Here is an 11,764-nt window from a genome sequence, read left to right on the forward strand (position 1 = left end):
TGTGAAGAGAGAGCCTAGAGTGGGAGGAAATCTTTATTACACATACCTCAGATAAAGCACTAATCTCCAGGGTATATAAAGAACTCAAAAAAGCCAAATAACTAAATTAATAAATGGGCTAAGGAACTGAGCAGAGACTTCACAGAAGAAGATATACAATCAATCAACAAACATGAAAAAGTGTTCATCGTCTCTAGCAATTAGAGAAATGCAAATTAAAACTACTCTAAGATTTCATCTCACTCCAGTCAGAATGGAAATTTCAGGAATCCAAGCAACAGTAAGTGTTGGCAATGATGAGTGAAAGAAGGTACACTCATACATTGCTAGTGGGATTGCAAATTGTGCAACACCTCTGGAAAGCAGTATGGAGATTCCTCAGAAAATGTGGAAAGGAACCACCATTTGACTCAACTATCCCACTCCTTGGCATATTCCCAGAGGAATTAAACACAGCATACTGCAGTGATGAAGCACATCAATGTTTATATCAGCTCAATTCACAATAGATAAGGTCTGAAACCAACCTAATTGTCCCTTAACAGATGAATGAATAAAGAAACTGTGGTACATATACACACCAGTATATTACTCAGCCTTAAAGAAGAATGAAACTATGGCATTTGCACGTAAATGGATGGAGCTGGAGAATATCAAGCTAAGTGAAATAAGCCACTCCTAAAAAACCAAAGACCAAGTATTTTTTCTGATCAGTGGATGCTGATCCATAATGTGGGGGAGTGTTAGGGAAGAATGAAGGAACTTTGGATTATGCAGAGGGGAGTGAAGGAGAGGTGGGGAGGTGAGGATGGGAAGGACAGTACAATGAGACAGACATTATTATCATGTATACATATATGATTGCATGACCAGTTTGACTCTGCACCATGTACAGTCAGAGGAATGAGAAGTTATGCTCCATTTGTGTACAACATGTCAAAATGGATTCCACTGTCATATATAACTAATTATAACAAATTTATAAAAACTGAAAAAGTAAATAATATCCTATGTCCTACTTAGAAATAATATTCTGAATATTTTTTAAAAATCTGTGATATCTCAGAGAAACTCATCTTTACACAAGAAGTTGAAAATCATTATGTGTCTCTACAAATTTCTCTAGAGTAACTTCATGGCAGTTGAACCAATGTACAGGTCTTGAAACTAGTAATGGACTTTAACTCCTTCTGTGAACATTTTTCACTCTTGCAGTTCATGAATAAAATTTACTAACTTTTAAATGCAAATGCATCCATGGATAGTTCATGATTCCCATGTATAATGCTATTTATGTGTATTTTGTTTTATCAAAGAAACAAACCAAGACTTGAGCAGGAGAGAGCCTTCATCAATTCAGGAAATATTATCAAGCAAACATGGGAAATAGAATGCAAAAACAGTTTTCCTCATTTAGCCATCAACTCTCCTCTTTTTGGAATTTTGACACTTCCCCGTTCATGCTACAAAAACTTGAGTTATTCATAGTGCTTAGGTCTTCAAATCCTGGTGTCATGTACCTAAGAAGGATTAACTCCTGAAACAAAATTTATGAAAGTCATATAAATCAGTTTGAATTATGTCTGTGGACAAGATCAAATTTGATTAAACCGTTAGTGATCATATACACTCCCCCTTAAGGAAAAAATATCAAAAAAAATATAGCTTTTAAAAATATCATAATTGTAATGTATAAAGCCGCCCACCTCTCCTGTTACAGGAATTTTTGGCCTCCCAACCACTTGTCAATCTGCGCTCCGCCTGCCTCTTCCGTTACAGGAATTTCCGGCCTCCCCACTACCTATCAATCTGCGCTCTGCCCGCCTCTTATGTTACAGGAAATTCCGGCTTACGCTGCCAGCATTTTCCTGCTTCCCACATTAGGTCCTAACATGCTATTGGTTCATCAGTCAGCTTGCAAGAATTCTCCTCTGCTATGGTTCCTTCCAGCCCGAGAGATTCCAATATCTGGGAGAAGCCATATGCCATCTTCCTCTTTTGCCCTTCTTTTCGCCCTGAGCGGACGTGTTAATCATCCGCATAAATAAAGTCTCTTGCGTGAGACCTCGTGTCTGCAGAGCATTTTTTTCTGGGAACTATTGGTGAGCCACAACTGAGACAAGTGAGCAAGTTGCAGTTCAGCAGGATCACTCAGCAGTGGCTACCACTGTGGATCCCAACCTGAGCTGCATTTTTCCCCTAACCACTCTGGTGCCGAAACCCGGGATGGGTCCTTCCGCTAACTAAGCAAGCAGAATCCCATCCAATAGCCCCAGTGCCCACGGATAGAGGCTCACCTTCCATTTACCTGGATGCCCAGTTTTCTGCATGCAACACCGGACTCCAAATTGGTGAGTTCCCGTTAGGCAGGTCCCCTGACCACTTAAACACATCTTGGCTTATCTGAGAAGCAGCCGTTGAATATCTGGGGCTCTCAAGACTGACGAGGTGTGGGGGTGCCTCCAACCATGACTTTCAAAGTTACTGTTGGTCCCTATAGTTGGTCCTATTTGCTGGGTGGATTCCTGATTTTATGGTGCTGAGATTCTATCTCAGGGTTTGAGGCTCATCTTATATTTTTTTGTCTCGCTCGAAATCCTGGCCAGGTTCTCAAACTCTCTTGGCTAATGCCTGGTAGACACTGGTACTGTGTGATGACCAGACCTATGTACTAAACCCTCATTGCCTAACACGTGGTCGTGGGACGCCATTGATCACTAACTTAGGCGGGTCTCAGTCTTCACACATAGGATCTAGGACTTCCACCCCAGCAAACTCGCCCCTGAGATGTTTATTAAACAATCTCAAACACCTTCACCTGTTCCCTGAATTAGAGCTAAACTGTCCTTTAGATAGTAAATCAGAATGGTCTATTTATGACACCCTAAATTCTAGCTTTATACTAGGTATAATTATATGCATAATTATACTAGTTATAATTAAGTACATATGTGGGCAACCTGGTGAATGGAAAGAGACTTTCCCCCTTCATGTTTTTTCTTTCTTTCATGCTAAACCTAATCTCTGCTCTCTTCAAAAACCCAAACACGTTCTCTTGGCTTCTTCTCCCCCTTTTAATCCTTCTTTCTCTTCTGAGTTTGATCCAGCTGATGAGTCATCTCCTTACAGGCCTCCTAATGCAGAAGCCCCCGTTCATTCCTCTCCTTTGCCTCATTCTGTTTCTCCTTCTGCTCCTCCATTCAGCCCACCAAGCCCCTCCACCACAAGGTCTTGTGCACACATTCTAGCTCCTTTACGGGAGGTGACTGGCGCAGAGGGAGTAAAACTTGAACACGTTCGTTCTCTTGGCTTATTCCTTATTTTCAAGTTTTTCTTTCTAACTTCTTGGCTTTCCCTGCAGGCTCAAGCCCTCCAAACCTATAAGCCCCTTTCAGATTCAGATCTCAGTCAAGGGTTACATTGTTACATTGAAATGTAAATGAAGAAAGGCCGCAGTGGGAGACCAGTTTCAAACACAAGAAAAAAAAAAGTATCCATTTTAAATTTCTCCTGGGCTACAACTCAGAATACTTTTCTCCCTTTCAACTTTTCTCTCCTCATTTTCTCATGCTTTAATTAATAACCATTATCATTTTTCTTCTAGGACTTTTGTTTTTCTCAACTGCTGTATTTTTGAGCTCACAATTTTGATCCTTCATACCTAGGTTAATGATTTTTGATCAGTTCCTTTTATCCAACTCTAGAGTTATTTTTGAACATCCATTACATTGCAATGGAGATAAATATTACAAGGCCTTTGCTTTGTGTTAAATATAAGCGCACATAAAAATTAAAATTTTAAAAATGGATACAAATATTTTTAATTCACGTGATTTAATGAGGTTCAATTTAAATTGGGTAAGCTAATAGAAGTAAAATGTCCTTAAAATTATCTCACAAGTCTCTAAGTGGTCAAACTAATAAAATGTTGATGTTTATAAAATGTCTAACATCAATTTTTCTAGGACTTTTTTTCAACAGGAAAGAGACGGCAAATACTGTTGGCACACTTGTCTGATACCTTGGTTTTTCTACAATAAGATGAGTGATTACTCAAACGTGTTTGTTAAAGACATCTGATTAATTTATAAAGCTATTCCATGGAGTAACATACTTAAAAACATTATTCTTTGTGTATTAATTGTGTTCATATTTTCCAGGTATACAAGCCTTTAAAGCAGAAAATTTATCAAGCTGCTGTTCTCCAAATTAAACTTGTCTGTAATGGTAAACCTATCATTTAATGTTCTATTATAGGACCTGTCATCAATAGGGTATATGTAAAATAACATTTAAGAAAGAGTGTAATGTGCAGTAGCAAAAATGGGACAACAGTGACTGAAATTGGGGTCTCTGATGACCTCATGGCTGTGGCATGCCTGGTGCCTGGGAGTGCTCCTATGCAAGGGCACAAGATGCCTAACTACTGTGGCAGTACATTGATCTCAGGCACTCAGCTCTTGGGCAGGAAGGACAGCTCCCTTCTCTGGTTCCTGCCCACCTTACAGTAACTTTGGAACCTAACATTGCACACATAACTCTTTAGATCTGCATTTCCATCAGAACAGAACTCCATCTGAGCTCAGCTTAATCTTCAAAATCTGTGTTTATAACCCTTTATTTTCTAATACTCCTTTGTCCCTCACTGAAAAGCCCCATGTTACCTGAGATAAGGCTCTGCCTCACCACCCTGCTACACATTACAATGACTCCAAAGTAAGCCTGAGTTTAACTCATTTAAAGTTGTGTTCAAGTCTGATGTTTGTTGTACTGTGATCTCAAACGGGAACTCAGCCAAAATTCAAGATAGCTATTGCACAAACTGAATGTTTTACTGTTGATGATTCCATTTTGTATTTTCCTTGTAAACTCTAATTGTTGCCTGATCAATATTTTGCAGAAGTACTGCTTCAAGAGCGAACACCATAAATTAACTTGGAATAGTAACCCATCACCTATAGAACAGATAATGTAAACCCCAATTAGATAAAAGGGGGTAAATAATTGTAAAGTTATAGACATTAAAGCTAAAGCCCAGTACTCTTACTTTATGACTGGTGAGAATGACTTGCTTGATGGTTAAGATCAAACTTAGAGATTGAGATTAAATATAGAGGTCAAGAAAAGTCCATATTTGGGTCTTGCCCTCAAAGTCAGCCTGAACCCAGGGAACAAGAGGATTTCTCCAAGGAGCTTTGCAACTCTGGGTCACACAACCTCCTGACCAAGGAGATTGATGAGGCCACTAGAGGAAAAGCCACTCAGTACACCTGCTGCAGAGGAGGGTCATGGAAAAAGGGTGACATCCCTAATGCTTCCAAGGGGAGCCACCTCATCGAGAAGACCCTGCCTAACCAAATGGCACTAATGGAGCTAAAAAAAAACTGCTCTTAAGTTCTCTATGGGTAACCCCTGTGGAAACTCAGCTGACTCTTTAACAGATAGGAACAGGTCACTTTGACCAGCTTGATCTTAAACACCTAGCAAAGCAGTTAAAACCAAAATATAGCCATTCTTGGGCATTTAAAAATAATGATAACTATCAAGAGAAACTGCCAGAGTCAGAAGTTTTTAGTCAGTTTAAGGCCTACAGACACAGGTAGGCTTAATCTATGTTTGCTAGTATCTCTACTGAATATTGTGTTTACATTCCTGATAACCTAGACAATGTTAAAACTCCCAAATACAGGCCTTGTCCTCTCCAGCCTTTGCTAGGTCTTGTTATGGGAACAACTTCTCAGTTCTTCCACCCCCTGGTGAGGAATTATTGACTGCTGTCATCTTTATAATATGCATTAGCATGTTCAAGATCCTGCAACATGCATATTGTATCAATCTCATTTCAGTACTCATGTCTTTTTGTTCTTCTCTCATAGAAGCACCCCTCCCCAGATGCCTTTACGACCTGCTATTCCCCAACTGGACTTCTACCATGAACCCATCAATTGACCCGATTTCTAAAAAGGGAACTCCAAACTGCTTGCCCCACGCTGCCCACTTCCAGCTCGAAGAAGCCAGATCGGTCATCACCCCTTTTCCCTACAGCAGTGAAGGAGTTCCTAGTATTAGAGGGGTAAATGAAGTCAGAATTGGGGACAGGCAGTTAGTGTAGAAATAGGGGATCCGTCAAATCGAGGAAATGAAGTCCATGAAAATCATCTGCCTTTGGAAGTCTGGAAGGAGAATAAACTTTTTACATCTCACCTGCAAAACCAACCCCAGTCACCTAGGCAGGAAGGAGAGAGAAGGTTTCAAAAAGAACTGGAGAGCAAGATTTTCTTATAAAAAAAGAAATGGGGGAATGTAATGTATAAAGCTGCCTGCCTCTCCCGTTACAGGAATTTCCGGTCTCCCAACCACTTGTCAATCTGCGCTCTGCCCGCCTCTCCTGTTACAGGAAATTCTGGCTTACACTGCCGCCATTTTCCTGCTTCCCACATTAGGTCCTAACATGCTATTGGTTCATCAGTCAGCTTACAAGAATTCTCCTCCGCTATTGGTTCCTTCCAGCCCGAGAGATTCCAATATCTGGGAGAAGCCATATGCCATCTTCCTCTTTTGCCCCTACTTTTCGCCCTGAGCGGACGTGTTAATCATCCACATAAATAAAGTCTCTTGTGTGAGACCTCGTGTCTGCGGAGCATTTTTTTCTGGGAACTATTGGAGAACCACAACTGAGACAAGTGAGCAAGTGGCAGTTCAGCAGGATCGCTCAGCGATGGCTACCGCCGCGGATCCCAACCTGAGCTGCATTTTTCCCCTTACAATAATAATTAAACTTATTGGGTTCTCATATTTCAGTAAGAAATTTATTTTTCATGTATACAAATGTAAAGGAGTCCTTATCTCTAAGACATATTTGTGACTCTTAATACTGTTTGAGTCCTAATGATCAGAATAATATTGAAAAAAACTCCAAAGTCAACATAGGGCCTGAGAAGAGAAGGAAATCACCTTTCTGTAAACCTATCCCTTGTGCTTAGTTCTCAAATTCAATAATTGAAAGGGATTCTGATGCAAAGAAGAAAATTTCCTCATTTTACACATAAAGGTATCCTTTGGTTTCTATTACTGCTACAGTCTCTTCCTGTTCCACAGGTAGTAAAAAGAGAACCCAAGGGACAGCAGATAAACAACTTGGATCTTTAGAGCTGAAAGATAGGAATGCTGACTTTGTCCGCTCTGTCTGCCATAGGGCTACAAATATATTATCAGTTTCAGAACAAATGGATTACAACCTACAGATGTTTTCTGTTTGTTTGTTGTAGTGCTGTGGATTAAATGCTGGCATTGCACACATGAGGAAGTACATTATTAGTCAACTGCAGCTGTTTTTTTTTTTTTTTTTTTTTTTCCCCCTGAGATGGAGTTTCATTAAGACGCAACTTGCAATCCTCCTTCTTCAGCCTCTGAAGTAACTGGGATTAAAGGTATTTGTTACCATGATGACTTTCAGAAGTCCTAGAAAAGAAACTTTAGAAAGGATATAAGTGAACAGAATGGTTTTCCCTTTTTTTCCTAAGAAATAGAAGCAGGCAGGAAAGTGAGTAGCAGAAGCATAAGACAGTTACTAGAGAAGCAACTCAATAGTCAGTAATAGTTAGAAAACAGAAAACTGATGCATTTTAAGAAAGGAAGACTATTGAAAAGAACAAGAAAAAACATTTAACATTTTTTTTCCATTTGGACTTTGAGTTGGGAGTTGGAGGGGGTCAAGGAAAGAAACATAGGTCTTGCAAATTCATTCCTTAGAGATGGAGGAAACAAATTGAGTGACAACAAAGAGAGTGCCTTGGTCCTTTGTGCTCCAGGTTGGAATTATTCCTGGAAGTTAAAATTTCATAATCCTATCTCATTGTAAGATATCCATGGGTGCAAGTAGAGATTCTCCCCTTCCATCCACTTAGTTAAATCTATAAATTTTACCCCAAATCTTTCCTGCCTCAATGCCCAGTTTAATCACATGACTTCTGGTTGAAGCAAGTTTAATCATGACTTCTGGTTGAAGCAAGATGAAAATTTCAGGCCTTTCACCACCAGGTGGCGATAATGTGCCTAATGAGGTTAAAGACTTCCAAAATATTTCAAGCAAGTAATATTAATACTTAGAGTCAGAAAATGCTTTGTTGTGGGGGGAATGTACAATGTGTTACAGGATGCTTGTCTGCATCTCTATAATTTATCACCAGATGTTGGCCCCTCTGAGCAGACGGGGTACCGAAAAGAACTCCAGCATTGCCAAATATCTCTGAAACCTTTGTATTCCTCCAAATGAGATCCACTGTGAAATGAACCCCTAAAGAATTTTGAATAGGAGAAAAAGAATCAAATGTTGATGAAAAATTTTTAATTTTATTTTTAATAAATGACACGAATTTTTGACAAAATTAAAAAATTTGGAAAAATGATAAAATGACAAATACCACCTTCCATGAATATTTTCACAACCACCCCAACCACCATGCATGTGGACATGAGGTTGAATATGTGTAACTTTTCACTCAGGACAATGTATAGTACACACACTCCTTTAATCTCCACATAGCTATGGATATATTTCTAGGTCCTCAGTTTGAACATCTACATAAGATTCCTTTGAATGTAATCATTCAGAATCCTGTCCTATGCAAGGGAAGTTCCTAGTTTTTGTTACTATAAATAATGCTACAATTGTTTTAGCATCTTTGAAAACATACTTTGGCAAGGCATGAGTTTGACACTGTTTCACACTCAATGTGGGCCACGTATCTAGAATTTTGCCAGTCCCTAGATCTTTACAGAATGAACTAGACATAGATTTTCTTCCAAAGAGATATACAAGCTGATAGAAAGAATATGAAAGCAGGACAGAATAAAATGTGATCAGTGACATTAAAATTTAAGTTGCAAATATTGGCATGAGATAAATGGAGAAGTGATTGGAGGTCACGGATGCTCTCCTAGACATGTATCTAGAAAAAGGTAATATAAAAACTTGGCAGCTTCTACTTCAATGATGGTACGTATAGCAACCATTTATATAAAGCCTATTTCCTTTGTTCCCTGTAAGTAGGCCAGGACCAGATTTTGCTTCCATATATGTCCTGTATTTATCATATGGGTTTGCTCTTAATGAACCTTCAGTAACTTCACATTTAATGGAAGTATTTATGGGAAATTTTCTTCTCTGGTTACAAGGTAAAAGAGAGAGAAAGGAAATCACATAAGAGAAGACAGCAATGGATACAAGTTCAAATTCCCTCCAGTTTCCTAAACTCAAAGGCAAGTCAGGAAACAGGGAGGTAAAGGAGAGGAGATAGGAAGCAAAAGGAAAAGTTGATGTGCAGTTCTCGGATCCACCCTTCTTTCTTCTGATTTCAAGGAGAAATCTCAGTGACTTTACAGAAGACTTAAACTAAAGATGATGTATAGAAATATTTTACTCTCCTTATTACAGACTAATCTGATATGTCTCCCAGGTCCTTTTCCATTGGTAGGAGGAAATAAAAACATTTAAGTTTCAACCTAGTTCAAAATTAAACCATTCTGACCATTTAAATAGGAAATATTTACTCTCTATCAGATAAGATGATGGTTAATCAAGCAATGGTTAATCTTCTCCTTTTCCTATTTCTTTACTCATTATTTTCTGGAAAGAATGGGGCTTATCTAAATGTTTTTCTGGCACTGAGAAGATGTTTTTTATGGTGTAGCTTTTGCTGGCTTCTCATGGTACAGCATCACCATCAGCTGGCCCTTGGAACACAGTTCTCTGTGCACATTCTGCAAGACCTCGCTGCTGAGTTGGCTAGTTAAATGTCTCTCTGTATTTGACAGAGACAACACTCTGAGCTGATCTAACTAAACCAAAGATTCTGCTGACTCTAGAACTCTGATTTTATTGCCACATCCTCCATCCCTCAGATTGGTGTGGGTCACCACCACATGTTTGGGTCAAGTCACACTGCCATGATAGGGCAAGGGCAGCCAATTAAGTTTCATTTCAACACCCATACCACATAAAACGCAGGGCATTTTTTTGAAATTAACCCCCAGGTCTCCTTCTACCTGAACACGATGAGCTATATTTGTATGAATGAATTCTAAAATTGATACATGGTAAAATCCATTTTAGATTTCAAAAGCCTAATATTATTTCAGTCCTATTATTCTCTACTTCTGTAAAAACCTTCTTTTCTCCTTCGAGACAAATGAATTCTTGGATGGACTATGGGGAAACACAAATCATGCCATCTGCATCCACATCCACATCTTCAATTCGTTGTGTCTGATGAATACAGAAACTGTGCTCTGTCCAACTCACCTTCAGGCCTTTGCCAGGAGACTTCTGAGGTCTGAAGATTAGAGAGAGGGACTGGGAGGCCACTGCTTCATCATGGCAGCTGATACTGGCCTTGAGTTCTCACAGGAGCACACTTACTCTCAAATCACTTCCCGTTTGGGAAGTTTGGCCATTCGTTCAATACACGTTCAGAGGGTAACTATGTGAAATGTACTTTGGCAGACACAATGTGTACTCCATGATAGCTTCCTTTTTGTGTAGCAGCAAACTACCACAACTTGGCTTGAAACAACAAATGACTCTTCCAGTTCTGGAGGCCAAAGTCCAAAATTGGGTCTTCTGGAACTGAAAACAAGGTATTGGCAAGACTTTATTGCATCTGGTTGCCCTAGGAGAAAATCCATTTCCTTGCCTTTTTCAGCTTATAGAAACTGATTGCATTCCTAGACTCATGACCATCTTCAAAGTCAGCAGGAGCTAATCAAGTTGTTCTCATGCTCTATTACTCACTCTGACCCTGCTGTTTCCCTCTCGTGCTATAGCTATACAGACAGCACAATATTGGTGCAGGTATGAATGAATCACTTAGTATGAAGTTCAGTATGTAGTCTAGAATGAGATTCACACCTATATGAAAATTTGATGTATCAAAAGATTGATATCACAAATGCATAGGGAAGTCATAGAAACCAACTATAAACAAATAGAAGTTTTTCTGGCTTTCTTGGTCAATATATGGGAGTGGGAGAACTGATTAATCCCATGAAAATAAACAAAAGGAGATTCTTCCCTCATATTATACATGAAAGTATGTAACGAGTAGATCAAAATTTAAATAGGAAGGAAAAATTATGAACATTTTAGAACATAATGTAGAAAAATATTCCCTCATTAGAAAATATTTATAAAATACAAAACATCCCTCAGGAAAAAACCAATAGAATTTGCTTCATAAAAAAAAATCAATGAATTGTATTCATTTGAAAACACCATAACAAAGAGATACAAAATAAACTGAGAAGATATTGCTACCTATATAACTGATGAACAATTAGCATGAAAAGATTGCAGGAATCAATAAAATTAAACAACCTAGTGGGAAAAAGTTTTGAACAGTTAATTCAAAGAAAATGAAACTCGAATGGTACATAAATCTCAAAAAGGCACTCAAGACAACTAGCACTTCAGACTAGGAAAAGTGAGCTTACAATCACATTTAGTTTTGCTACCCTTAGATTTGCATGAATATTATATACTGGATGATATCCAATGTTGGAAAAATAATGCAGTGATGGGATAATCTCATTAGATATTTTCTTTTTCTTTTTTTTTTATTGTAAACAAATGGGATACATGTTGTTTCTCTGTCTGTACATGACGTAAAGGCATACCATTTGTGTAATCATAAATTTACATAGGGTAATGTTGTTTGATTCATTCTGCCATTTTTTCCCTTCCCCCCCACCCCTCCCACCCCTCCCC

This window comes from Sciurus carolinensis, chromosome 11 (assembly GCF_902686445.1).
Source record: "Sciurus carolinensis chromosome 11, mSciCar1.2, whole genome shotgun sequence".
In the NCBI taxonomy this organism is placed as follows: domain Eukaryota; kingdom Metazoa; phylum Chordata; class Mammalia; order Rodentia; family Sciuridae; genus Sciurus; species Sciurus carolinensis.